Here is a 12,612-nt window from a genome sequence, read left to right as displayed (position 1 = left end):
AGATCAAGCCCCACAGCAGGTCCCAGGCTGGATGTGGAGCCTGCTTAAGATTCTGTCTCTCAGGGAAAGAGAGAGAGAGAGAGAAGGAGGGAGGGAGGGAGGGAGGGAGGGAGGGAGGAAGGAAGGAAGAGAAAGAAAGAGAAGGAAAGAAGAAAGAAAGAAAGAAAGAAAAAAAGAAAAGAAAGAAAAAGGAAAGAAAAGGAAGGAAGAAAGGAAAGAAAAGAGAAAGAAAAGGAAAGAAAAGGAAGAAAGAAAGGAAAGAAAAAGGAAAGAAAGGGAAGGAAGAAAGAAAAGTAAAGAAAGAAAGGAAAGAAAAGGAAGAAAGAAAAGGAAAGGAAAGAAAGAAAAAGGAAAGAAAAGGAAGGAAGAAAGGAAAGAAAGAAAAGGAAAGAGAAAGAAAAGAGAAAGAAAGAAAGAAGGAAAGAAGAAAGAAAGTAAAGAAAGGAAGGAAAGAAAAAGGAAAGAAAAGGAAGGAAGAAAGGAAAGAAAGAAAAGGAAAGAAAGGGAAGGAAGGAAGAAAGAAAGGAAAGAAAGAAAAAAGGAAAGAAAAGGAAGAAAGAAAGGAAAGAGAAAAAGGAAAGAAAAGGAAGGAAGAAAGGAAAGAAAAGAGAAAGAAAAGGAAAGAAAAGGAAGAAAGAAAGGAAAGAAAGAAAAGGAAAGAAAGGGAAGGAAGGAAGAAAGAAAAGTAAAGAAAGAAAGGAAAGAAAAGGAAGAAAGAAAAGGAAAGGAAAGAAAGAAAAAGGAAAGAAAAGGAAGGAAGAAAGTAAAGAAAGAAAAGGAAAGAGAAAGAAAAGAAAGAAAGAAAGAAAGAAAGAGAAGGAAAGAAGAAAGAAAGTAAAGAAAGGAAGGAAAGAAAAAGGAAAGAAAAGGAAGGAAGAAAGAAAAGGAAAGAAAGGGAAGGAAGGAAGAAAGAAAGGAAAGAAAGAAAAAAGGAAAGAAAAGGAAGAAAGAAAGGAAAGAGAAAAAGGAAAGAAAAGGAAGGAAGAAAGGAAAGAAAAGGAAAGAGAAAGAAAAGAAAGAAAGAAAGAAAGAAAGAAAGAAAGAAAGAAAGAAAGAAAAAGAAAAGGAAAGAAAGGGAAGGAAGGAAGGAAGGAGGAAGAAAATTAAAAAGAACAAATAGGCCAAATGGGGAAAAACAGTAAAAATAATGATACACTTAACAAGTAAAGCACTGAAAAGTGTGACAAAATTGAGATTGAACATAACAATCATAAATGTAATTGGGTTTAAATCAACCATTGAAAGGAGAAGACTTTTATCTTGACTCGCAAAGGAAAACCTAGATATGATAGATGATAAAATTGGCCACAAATTCTTACCCTCCCTTCATCTGTGACTTTGCCGTGTGCAAAATCTTTCCCATCAAGCTGTGGAGTCTTTTCCTCCAGCCCTTAAGTCTGGGTTGTTGCTGTGAATTGCTTTGGCCAGTGGGCATCAGCAGTTGGAATGCAAGTGACCCTTCAGTCATCAGGGCTGGTCCCTTCGTGCTGCACTTGAAACCCTGTGACTTCTGAGTGTGCAGTTTAGCCTGCCGGATTATGAAAGACCCATGGCCCAGTCACTCTCCCAGGCCTAGCCGACAACCAGCTAGCTGTTAGACATGTGAGCAAAGCTATCTCAGAATCCAGCCACTGGCCAGCCCCCTTGCTGACCTCAAACACAGGAGCAAGCCCAGCAGAGATTAGCTGAGCCAGCCCAGACGACACGCGCCAACCAAACAACAGAATTATGAGCTGAATGGCTCTTGATTTAAGCCACTAAGTTCTGGTATGGTTTATGATGCCTCAAAAGTCACCTAGAGGCGATACACTTAAACGAAGTGATTCAGAAAGGATAAATAAGACTAGACAAAGATACACGAGACAAATGAAACAATAAGAATGCAAAGGTGGTTATCTTGCTGTCAGACGATGCAAGCCAAAAAGACTTAAACACGATGGAGGACACTTCATCATACTAAAGGATGACGTTTTCCAGAAAATAAATAAATAAAGGCTACAATTAAAAGTTTTTAGTAACTGTGTATCAGACAACCTAAAATTCATGTACCAAATACATATGTACCATATGCCAAATAACAACCACCATCAAAAAAAAAAAAAAAAAAACCTACAAGATTAAATTTCCAAGTAATGATTTCGACTCTTTGAGCCAAATCTAAGGGAATTAAAAGGAATATTGCCCAGGAATGATCCGAAGAAGATACATTTGGAAGCAAGGTAGGTCGATTAAAAGTAATAATGTGTAATGCCTCATTAAGAGAGACGTGGCCTTGCAAATTATAGGGCAGATGGAAAAGTATACTCCACTTTGATGTCGGGCTGTACTCTATGAAAATTAATATTCGTCTTTGGGAGGTGATGATTCAACAGTAACCTCCAGCACCTTTAAGACAACAAAGTGACTCATCCACAAGTCCCAGAAGTGAGTTCTTTCACCCACTTTGTAGTTTGTGTGGGGCCTGGCTAGTCCAAGTTCCCCACGGTCACTCGGACTATGAGAGGACTTCACTGCTCTTACTCCCCAGGGCATTTGTGTAGTAGTTCTCAGGGAGAAGTAATTCTGTCCCCCAGAGAACATTCAGCAGTGTCTGGGACATTTTGGGTTTTAACAACTCGAGGGGGCGGAGGATGACAGGGGAGGGATGCTGCTGGCATCCGGAAGGTAGAGTAGAAGCCAGTGATGCTACCTACACACACAGTACTGGGCCCCACAGCAAAAACTGACCCAGCCTAAAATGTCAGTAGTCCCGAGGGTGAGATTCACTCTTGGGAAATGTACTGTTCAGAACAGGCTCCGAATTGTGAGGAATATACTGCCGGGAATACGGTCCAATCCGTTGGAAGGGGTGGGCTGTTTCAAAGAATGAACGAAGACCGGCTTTGACAGGGGAGAAAGAAGCATTGTTGACAGACATTGGTGCCTAAAAATAGGGGACAAGAATTAGGAAATAGAGTATAACAATGAGCATTGAATTTCATAAGGACCGTTCCGTTAAACTAAGGAGAAAGGCATTGTCATTCTTTCTTTTTTTTAATTTTTTTTTCAACGTTTATTTATTTTTGGGACAGAGAGAGACAGAGCATGAACGGGGTAGGGGCGGAGAGAGAGGGAGACACAGAATCGGAAACAGGCTCCAGGCTCCGAGCCATCAGCCCAGAGCCTGACGCGGGGCTCGAACTCACGGACCGCGAGATCGTGACCTGGCTGAAGTCAGACGCTTAACCGACTGCGCCACCCAGGCGCCCCTGTCATTCTTTTTATTGCCCCAATTCTTACCAAAGGGAGATTGAGGAAACAAGGAACTGGCCCCTCACTCACCCCTCTTCTGACCACAGAAAGAGGAAGCTGCATTCTGTCCTGGTGACTGTTTCCAGAAGTTCCAAGCGGTGACCATCAACATGACAAGCGTTCATGCAGAGATGAGAGCACCAAAGAGGAATATATGTGTGAAGAGCCGGGTACAGATACAACTAAGGAGTTTAAGATAAGCTTTTTCTGGTAGACCTCAAGGTCCGCCTCCCTCCCATATGCCTTCACTTTTTCATCCTTCTTTAATATTCTGATCCTCACCTGGCTGTTCTCACTTGTCTCTCTTTGTCCTTCGTCTTAAGCCTTAAGGGATAGATACGTGGCTTGAGCCTTCCATCATAAGTGTAATCCCATCCTCGAGCCCCAGTAATTCAGAAAAAAAAAACAAACAAACAAAAAAAAAAAAAAACACAATTCTGGCTTTTGAGAAAAAAGGTTTGCCAGAGGCATCCGAGAAGGAAACATTTTGCTCTTTTTTTTGTTTGTTTTAATGTTTATTTAGTTTTGAAAGAGAGAGTGCAAGCAGGGGAGGGCGGAGACAGGGAGACAGAGAATCTGAAGCAGGCTCCGTGCAGCCAGCCCCACAGGGCAGAGCCCCACCTGGCAGCCTAACACAGGAACCGTGAGATCGTGACCTAGGCCAAAATTGGACACTCAACCCACTCAGCCAGCCGGGTGCCCCACATCTTGCTCCTTTGAGAGAATTTCTGACTGCGACCTTCCTTTCCCCAGACGTGATGAGGGAACATTTCTCTGTATGTCAGAGTTCTTCCTTTTGCACAGTAGAAATGAACTGTGGATACTTTAAACAGAAAAGGAATTTGTTAAAGGATTTCAGGGAGTTGAGAGAGTCTCTGGGAAGGCCCGAGAATCAGGCCTCAGGGGGACACAGCAGACTACATCCTACTGCGTAACTGTTCCAGAGTTTTGGAGAAACTGCTGGCCCACTGAGCACAAGTACCACACTGGCAAGGGGTGCTGGGCCCTAGGGACCCCCCCCCCCCCGAGCCTCTGCAACCGTAGCCTGTGCAGCTAGTGCTGCCATCCTTACCTGGAGGATTTCTGCATGGTTCTTGCAGCCTCGTGTCACTAAGTCGCACTTGAATGTCTGGAAGGGCATCGGCAGAGCTGCGAGGGAGGCTGGGAAACAGAATTTCTGGACTCCGTATTGGTGAATTAAGGATTTGCCGATCAAGGAGAACTCCCTGTAGAAAGGTTTTCAAAGTTGCCCTATGGCATAAAGAATGCACATGTCGACCGTACTTGGGGAGTTTTTGGTCACCATCTTGGGACCTTGATGGGGAATCAGCCTTTGGATGACACTGACAGGCCAGAAGTCAGAGAGGAGAACTCTAAAGACACCGATGACGTCACGGCGCTGCTGACTCAAACCAGAGCTGAAGCCCGTCCTGTCTCTGGGATCCGGTCCACCACCCAGCAAATCCCCGCTGTTTGAACCTGTTTGAGTTGGGTTTTGTATTACCTACAAATGAATCCACCTTAAATTAAATAATATATAAACAAAAAATAGTTGGAAAACGTTCATGAATTTTTAGCAGTCTTGACAATTTTATCCTGCTCTTTATTAACCTGTTAGATGAAAAGTAGCATCTCTCTATGTTTTTAATCATGTTTAATAAATTGTTTATGAATGAAATAAAAACTCTTTTTAAGTGTGAGTTATTTCTGTTGTTTCTGTTAGCTGCTTGATTTTAGCCTTTTGCCATTTTTCTATTGGGTTACTCATTTCTTATTGACTTGTAAGTGCTCATAGTGTATATATATATATATACACACACTATATATATATATATACACACACTATATATATATACACTATATATATATACACTATATATATATATATGTATATACATATATATATACTATAGGTTCTACTACGTATGTATTTAACGGGTATACATAGTACATCATATGTACTGTATGTTTCTGTCCTTCCATGGTAGGCTCAGGAAGAGAACCCAAAGGATTAGCCTTGCTTATAGTTGGCTTTAAGAATGAAACATGGAGGGGCGCCTGGGTGGCTCAGTCGGTTAAGCATCCGACTTCGGCTCAGGTCATGATCTCACGGTTTGTGAGTTGGAACCCCCCGTGGGGCTCTGTGCTGACAGCTCGGAGCCTGGAGCCTGCTTTGGATTCTGTGTCTCCCTCTCTCTCTGCCCACCCACCCCCACTCACGCTCTGTCTCTCTCTATCAAAAAATGAATAAACATTAAAAAAAATTAAAAAAGAATGAAACATGGACAATTTAATAAAGTTGTAAGATACAAAATTATAAAAATCAATTGCATTCCTATACACTATTGGAACTATTGGAGAGAAATTAAGAAAGCAATCTCATTTACAATAGTATCAAAAATAATAAAATACTTAGGAATAAATTTAACCAAGGAGATGAAAAAGCTACACACTCAAAACTATAAAACACCGATGAAAGACAGTAAAGAAGACATGCAAGAATGTAAAGCTAGCCTGTGTTCACAGATTAGAAGAGTTGTATCATTAAAATATCCATAATGCCCAGAGCCATCTATAGATTTAATGCAATCTATCAAAATTCCAATGGCATTTTTTACAGAAATAGAAAAAATAATCCTAAAATTCATATGAAATTACAAAAGACTCCAAATAGCCCCCAAAATCTGGAGAATGAACAAAGCTGGAGGCTTTCTTTCTTTCTTTCTCTCTTTTCTTTTCCTTTTTTTAAATGTTTTTATTTATTTTTGAAGGAGACAGAGAGAGCATGAGTGGGGGAGGAGCAGAGAGAGAGGGAGACACAGAATCCAAAGCAGGCTCCAGGCTCTAAGCTGTCAGCACAGAGCCCGATGTGGGGCTCGAACCCACAAACTGTGAGATCATGACCTGAGCCGAAGTCGGACGCTCAACCGACTGAGCCACCCAGGCACCCCACTTTTCTTTTCTTTTCTTTTAAGAGATAGAGGGAGGGAGAGAGAGAATCCTTAGAAAGCTCCACCTCGGTGCCCAGTTACAGGGTCTTGATCTCCAGCCCATGAGATCATGACCTGAACTGAAATCAAGAGTCAGTTGCTTAACCAACTGAGCCACCCAGGCGCCCCTGGAGGCATCACTGTTTCTGATTTAAAGCTATATTACAAAACTATAGCAATCAAATCCGTGTAGTATTGGCATAAATACCAGATACATAGATCAATGGAACATAATAGAGAGCACAGAAATAAATCTGTTTGCATTTGGTCAACTAATTTTTGACAAAGGAGCCAAGAATATACAATGAGGAAAGGATAGTCCCATCAATAAATGGTGTTGGGAAAATCATATATCCACCTGCAAAAGAATGAAACTAGATCCCTATCTTAGACTATACAAAAACATCAACTCAAAACGGATTAAAGACTTGAATTTAAGACCGGAAACCATAGGGGGCGCCTGGGTGGCTCAGTCGGTTGGGCGTCCGACTTCGGCTCAGGTCATGATCTCGCAGTTTGTGGGTTTGAGCCCTATGTCGGGCTCTGTGCTGACGGCTCAGAGCCTGGAGCCTGCTTCAGATTCTGTGTCTCCCTCTCTCTCTGACCCTCCCCCGTTTATGCTCTGTCTCTCTCTGTCTCAAAAATAAATAAACGTTAAAAAAAAAAAAAAAAGACTGGAAACCATAAAACTCTTAGAAGAAAACATAGGAGATAAGCTCCTTGATGTTGGTCTTGGTGATCATTTTTTAGACAGGACACCAAGAGCAAAGGCAACAGAAGCAAAAATAAAGAAGTGAGACTATATCAAACTAAAAAGCACAGAATAAGAAACCATCAACAAAACTAAAAGGCAACCTTTGGAATGGGAGAAAATATTTACAAACCATATGTCCAATAAGGGCTAATATCCAAAATATATAAGGAACTCATCAACTCAATGGCAAAAACAAACAAGCAAAACAGATAACTCAATAAAAAAAAAAAAAACCAGGCAGAAGACCTGAATAGACATTTTTCCCAAAGAAAACATACAAATGGCCAATGGGTACATGTAAAGATGCTCACTAGGGGCACCTGGGTGGCGCAGTCGGTTAAGCGTCCGACTTCAGCCAGGTCACGATCTCGCGGTCCGTGAGTTCGAGCCCCGCGTCAGGCTCTGGGCTGATGGCTCGGAGCTTGGAGCCTATTTCCGATTCTGTGTCTCCCTCTCTCTCTGCCCCTCCCGCGTTCATGCTCTGTCTCTCTCTGTCCCAAAAATAAAAAAAATTAAAAAAAAACGTTGAAAAAAAAATTAAAAAAAAAAAAGATGCTCACTAATCATCGGGGAAATGCAAATCAAAACTACAGTGAGATATCGTCCCATACCTGTTAGAACAGCTATTGTCAAAAAGACGAGAAATACTAAATGCTAGCAAGGATGTGGAGAAAAGGCAACCCTTGTACATTTGTTGGAGGTATAAACTGGTACAGCCACTCTGGAAAACCAAATGAAGTTTCATCAAGAAGTTAGAAATAGAACTACCCTGTGATCCAGCAATCCTACTTTTGGGCATGTATGCAAAGTAACAAAATCATCAGCTCAAAGAGGTATCTGTACCCCAATAGTCATCACAGCATGGTATGGAAACAACCTAAGCGTCTAGTATTTGATGCCTATAATGTTTATAAATACCTTTTTCTATGTATATTTTATATTTATAAAAATTTAAATAAGATAATATATAATATATTTAATTATATGTGTATATATATATATATACATATATATTCAGCCATAAAAAGAAGGTAACCCTGCCATATGCAACAACATGAGTGAACACGGAAGGCATCACCCTAAGTGAAATAAACCAGACAGAGGAGGACAAACACTGCATTGTATCACTTATGTGTGGACTCAGGAAAAAAATTAAAAAGCAAAACTCATAGAAACATAGTAGAATAGTGGTTGCCAGAGGCTGGGAAGGGGGGGGAATAAGGGCAGCTTGGCAAAGGGCACAAACTTTCCCTTACGAGAGGAACAAGGTCCGAGGATCTACCGATGGCACGATGCCTATAGTTTAAACTACCGAATTATGTAGTTGAAATCTGCTGAGAGAACTTAGGTGTTCTCACACTGACACAAAAGCGATGGAAGGTGGGAATCCTTTCACAACGTATAAAGTATCACATTGAACACCTCCCAGAAGCCTCCAGAAGTCTTCGGGAAACTTTGCAAACCTTCTCCCAGCAAACTCTTGTACCAAAGAACAGGACAAGAGGAGCAGCCTCGACCACCCCCAGCTCCACCTTTCCCCTGCTTCCCTTACTCCACCTAATTGAAAGGAATCCCCCTTCCAGAACAAAGGAGTAGTGGGAGACCTCGACTAACAGAGATGCAGCTGTCCCTTTGTTTTTTATGTTTACGTGTTTATTGTTTTTAGTAGTCCCTGCACAAAACGTAGAGGGGCTCGAACTCACAACCCAGAGATCACAAGTTGCATGCTCTTCCGACTGAGCCCGCCGGGTGCCCCACGGCTCTTAATTTTAAATGGTAGTTTCTCTACTAATTAAAACAAAATTCTACCTTGCTGAGCGGCTTATTATATACAAAAATGGGATTTCAGGGGCGGTGTGAGGGCTGTGGCTCAATGAGCAGAGACGGTCTGTAGGGGTAGGGCAGTCCCGAGCTCTCAGCCTCCCCCGCCCCCCCCCCCGCCGGCCGGAGCCCCCCAGCCCAGCGAGAGCCCCGCCCGGGTGGCCCCAGCAGCAGCACCAAGGTGGGTGAACACCCACATCCATGACCTCACCGCAGGCGGCACCAGTCAGGACAAGGCCATCGTGGGCTATGAGGAGTCGCCCTCGGTCTGGGCCACCGTCCCGGGAAAACCAAACATCCGTCAACATCATGCCAGCTGAGACTGGTGTCCCGGTTGGCCAGGACCAGTCAGGTTTTTTCGTGAATAGGCTGACACCCGGGAGCCAGAAATGTTCTTTTAATCTGGACGCGCTGCTGCAGGACAGGGGATTTACCGTGGGTTTTCATACCAGGAGCACCTGCACAACTCCACTTTCAACGTCACTGTCACCGTGACTTCCAAGACGCCCATCCGGCTGAGAGGCAAGGGTGTCCAGGGTGGTGCGATGGACAAGAAATGTTACGAAATGGCCTCCCACCCGTCAGCGTTCCCGGTACTGACCTCGTCGGTCCGTCTCCTTGCCCCACCTCTCCCTACCGCTTTTTCACCCCTCTCCTTCCCATACACAGGCACCGTTTTTATTTGGGGGGCCATTACCCCACATGAGCTGGGGGCTGGGGCTGGATGGACGGACACCTCCCCCTACCCATACCCCTCCTCCGCGTGGTTGGAAAACTGTTTTGTTTTGTTTTTCCTGAATAAAAAAGATCCTACTAACAACAAAACACAAACAAAATGGGATTTTCCCACACATACTGTTTTAAGTTTGTTTTCTTTACTTACTTGAGGCATTATCCAGTGGATAAGAATGTCTAGAATCCCAGTGTCTTAGTCTGCCTCAGCTGCTATGACAAAAATACCATAGACCGGGCATTAAACAACGATGTATTCCTCACAGTTCTTTTTTTCTTTTAATGTGCATTTATTTTTGAGAGAGAGAGAGGCAGACTGCAAGTGAGGGAGAGGCAGAGTCAGAATCCGAAGCAGGCTCCAGGCTCTGAGCTGTCCGCGCAGAGCCCAACGCCCACGCGGGGCTCAAACCCACGGACTGTGAGATCATGACCAGTCTAATGTCGTGTCAGAAATTGTGGCTTATTACTGGGCTGTTAAGGTGTCCTTGAGGCAACCTCGTAAACCCACGTTGTCTGCCTTCCCATGTGATTAGTCATGGGTTGGCTCTTCTCATCAACTACAACAGCAAACAGCATGTCAGAGAAGTCTACCACTGTTGCAGGATCATTTTTGCCATGATACTTGGGATTCATTGTCTCGCTCCTTCGAAGAATGAAAAGGTGGACATAAAATGAGCAGCAGGCAGAAGTTTATTAGGGTGTAAGATTAGAAAGTAAGGGGGCGCCTGGGTGGTGCAGGTGGTTAAGCGTCCGACTTCAGCCAGGTCACGATCTCGCGGTCCGTGAGTTCGAGCCCCGCGTCGGGCTCTGGGCTGATGGCTCAGAGCCTGGAGCCTGTTTCCGATTCTGTGTCTCCCTCTCTCTCTGCCCCTCCCTCGTTCATGCTCTGTCTCTCTCTGTCCCAAAAATAAATAAAATTTGAAAAAAAAAAATTTAAAAAAAAAAAAAAGAAAGTAAGAACAGGGGCGCCTGGGTGGCTCAGTCGGTTGGGTGTCAGACTTCAGCTCAGGTCATGATCTCACAGTTCGTGAGTTCAAGCCCTGCATCGGGCTCTGTGCTGACAGCTCGGAGCCTAGAGCCTGCTTTGGATTCTGTGTCTGCCTCTCTCTCTGCCCCTCCCCCACTCATGCTCTGTCTCCCTCCATCTCTCAAAAATGAATAAACATTAACAAAAAAAATTAAAAAAAAAAAAAGCAAGAATAGTACGAAAGCTCTTTCGAATGCCCAGGACATTAAGCAAGGGTCCTTGTTTTACAAGGTTTTGGGTAGCCCACCCCTCACCCCTCACCCCTTACCCCCCCCCTTCCCTCTCAGGTCCTACCCTTATTGGCCTGGTAGCTCGAGGTGCTGGCTGGTCCATCCCTGATTGGCGCAATTCCATTACGAGAGGTGGCCTAAAACCAAACTTAGGTCTTTTGTCAAATTCCTGAGGGAAACCTCAGGGGGAGTAGGTGGGGCCTGTTACATTCTGAAGAGGAACCTTAAGCCTGAGGGGGTTCACTGTGTTCAGACCTACTCCCAGCATTGTTCCAAAATAGGTGTTTTTCCCCACCTGGGACCTCAGCTCCTATCCTTTCCCTCTCTATTTCATCCTATCTTTTCCTATCATATCACCCTGTAGTAAGTTCCAGATCCAGTGGTGATCTTGGTTATGATAGCACCTGTATCCGGGGGTACTCCTCCAATTTGGGGAGAGCATTTGTTTAAAATCATATAAGCTACTGTCAACCAATAGGACCCATCTGGCTTTTTCACAGGCCAGCCGGGTTGTTCTGTGGTGAAATTGTAGGCACACTCATTTTTTCCTTAATTTAAGTATGTCCTATTACATGCTTTCCAAGGACGTTTCCTAAATTGGGACCTCTAAGGCGTTTAGCCTTAATGGGGGGGTCTGTCATCAATTGTTAGGAATCGAATCTGTCACTAAATACTTCTCAGTCCTTTAGGTATTTCATTTTTATTGGTAAAATGTTCTTAATCAGTAGGATATCCTGTATCATTGTTACTTGGGCCCTGTATCTAACGGCATAGTGGTATAAGTAGTATTTTTATTTACAAGAGGGTTTTCTATTGATACGGTTACTGTAACACGGACGGATGTTTCTGGCTTTAGCCAGGAGACAGAGACGCTGAGTCCCTTTGAGGGTCCCCTGGGGTTTTCTCTCCTTCGGTTATTGGTGACTTATCTGTTAGTGGGATGTGGCTTTATAAAGGGGTTAGTATTTACAGTAAATGGATTGCTGGGTTGACAGGTGTTTCTTTTTTCTTTAGGCCTATTTACACTAAAAGATTGGTTGTTTCTATTTCTCTGCCACTGTAAATAGTTTCTGGGGTTTCTACTGGGTTTGTCTTTTCATAATTTGTTTCGCAAGGTGGTGTCCTAAATGGTCTCGACTGACGGTAGCACCTTGTGGCCTCAGGTCTGTGTGGTCTAAGGTGATTGCCACGGTCTATGTACATTCGGTGGAGGCCTGTTATCTTTATGTACACAAATGGAATCTTGACTTATTTCCTCAGCTGTTCTTATCAAGTCAGTCACTTCTATGTTTCTATGGCCTGTAAATACGGTACATAAGACTGCAGTACATTTAGACTGCCTTTTAAAAACTGTTCCGTCCCTTCTGCAGGTAGCGGTGAATGTGTCTGTCCCCGTCATAATAGTTAATAGTCCTAATTTCATTATTATATTACTACTCCTCCTGGTGTTTTCCACGGAGATATTTTAAGGTATGATATGTGAAGTGTAGGCCATCTTCCTGTCCACTTTGTTGCTATTGGTCAAGTAAAACCCTTTGAAATTAGTATTATTTTCTCCCGATGATCTAAGGTGTTAAGTTTTAACATCAGCGGGAAGGGGCCCAAGATGTACAGTTTCTGCTTCTGGAGGATCAAATTCTCTCCTCCTCTGGTCCATAAATCTAACAGGCTTGGGGTTTCTGTGTCCAGATCAGTTTGCTGGAATTCTGTTCGAATTTCCTGTCATTTCTGGGCTGGCGTAAGCTCTCACTTTGGGGACTGACTAGA

At 43.4% G+C, this 12,612-nt stretch overlaps 1 pseudogene; it reads left to right on the top strand.

The window, feature by feature from the left end:
* Positions 1-4,609: 4,609 nt before the first annotated feature.
* On the top strand, positions 4,610-12,314 carry LOC124526531 (profilin-1-like; annotated as a pseudogene).
* The last annotated feature ends 298 nt before the right edge of the window (positions 12,315-12,612 follow it).

Source organism: Lynx rufus, unplaced genomic scaffold (assembly GCF_022079265.1).
Source record: "Lynx rufus isolate CCGP_SWC_20201006 ecotype Redwood Valley unplaced genomic scaffold, mLynRuf1.p SCAF_5, whole genome shotgun sequence".
In the NCBI taxonomy this organism is placed as follows: domain Eukaryota; kingdom Metazoa; phylum Chordata; class Mammalia; order Carnivora; family Felidae; genus Lynx; species Lynx rufus.
This window is presented reverse-complemented; position numbering and strand designations above follow the sequence as displayed.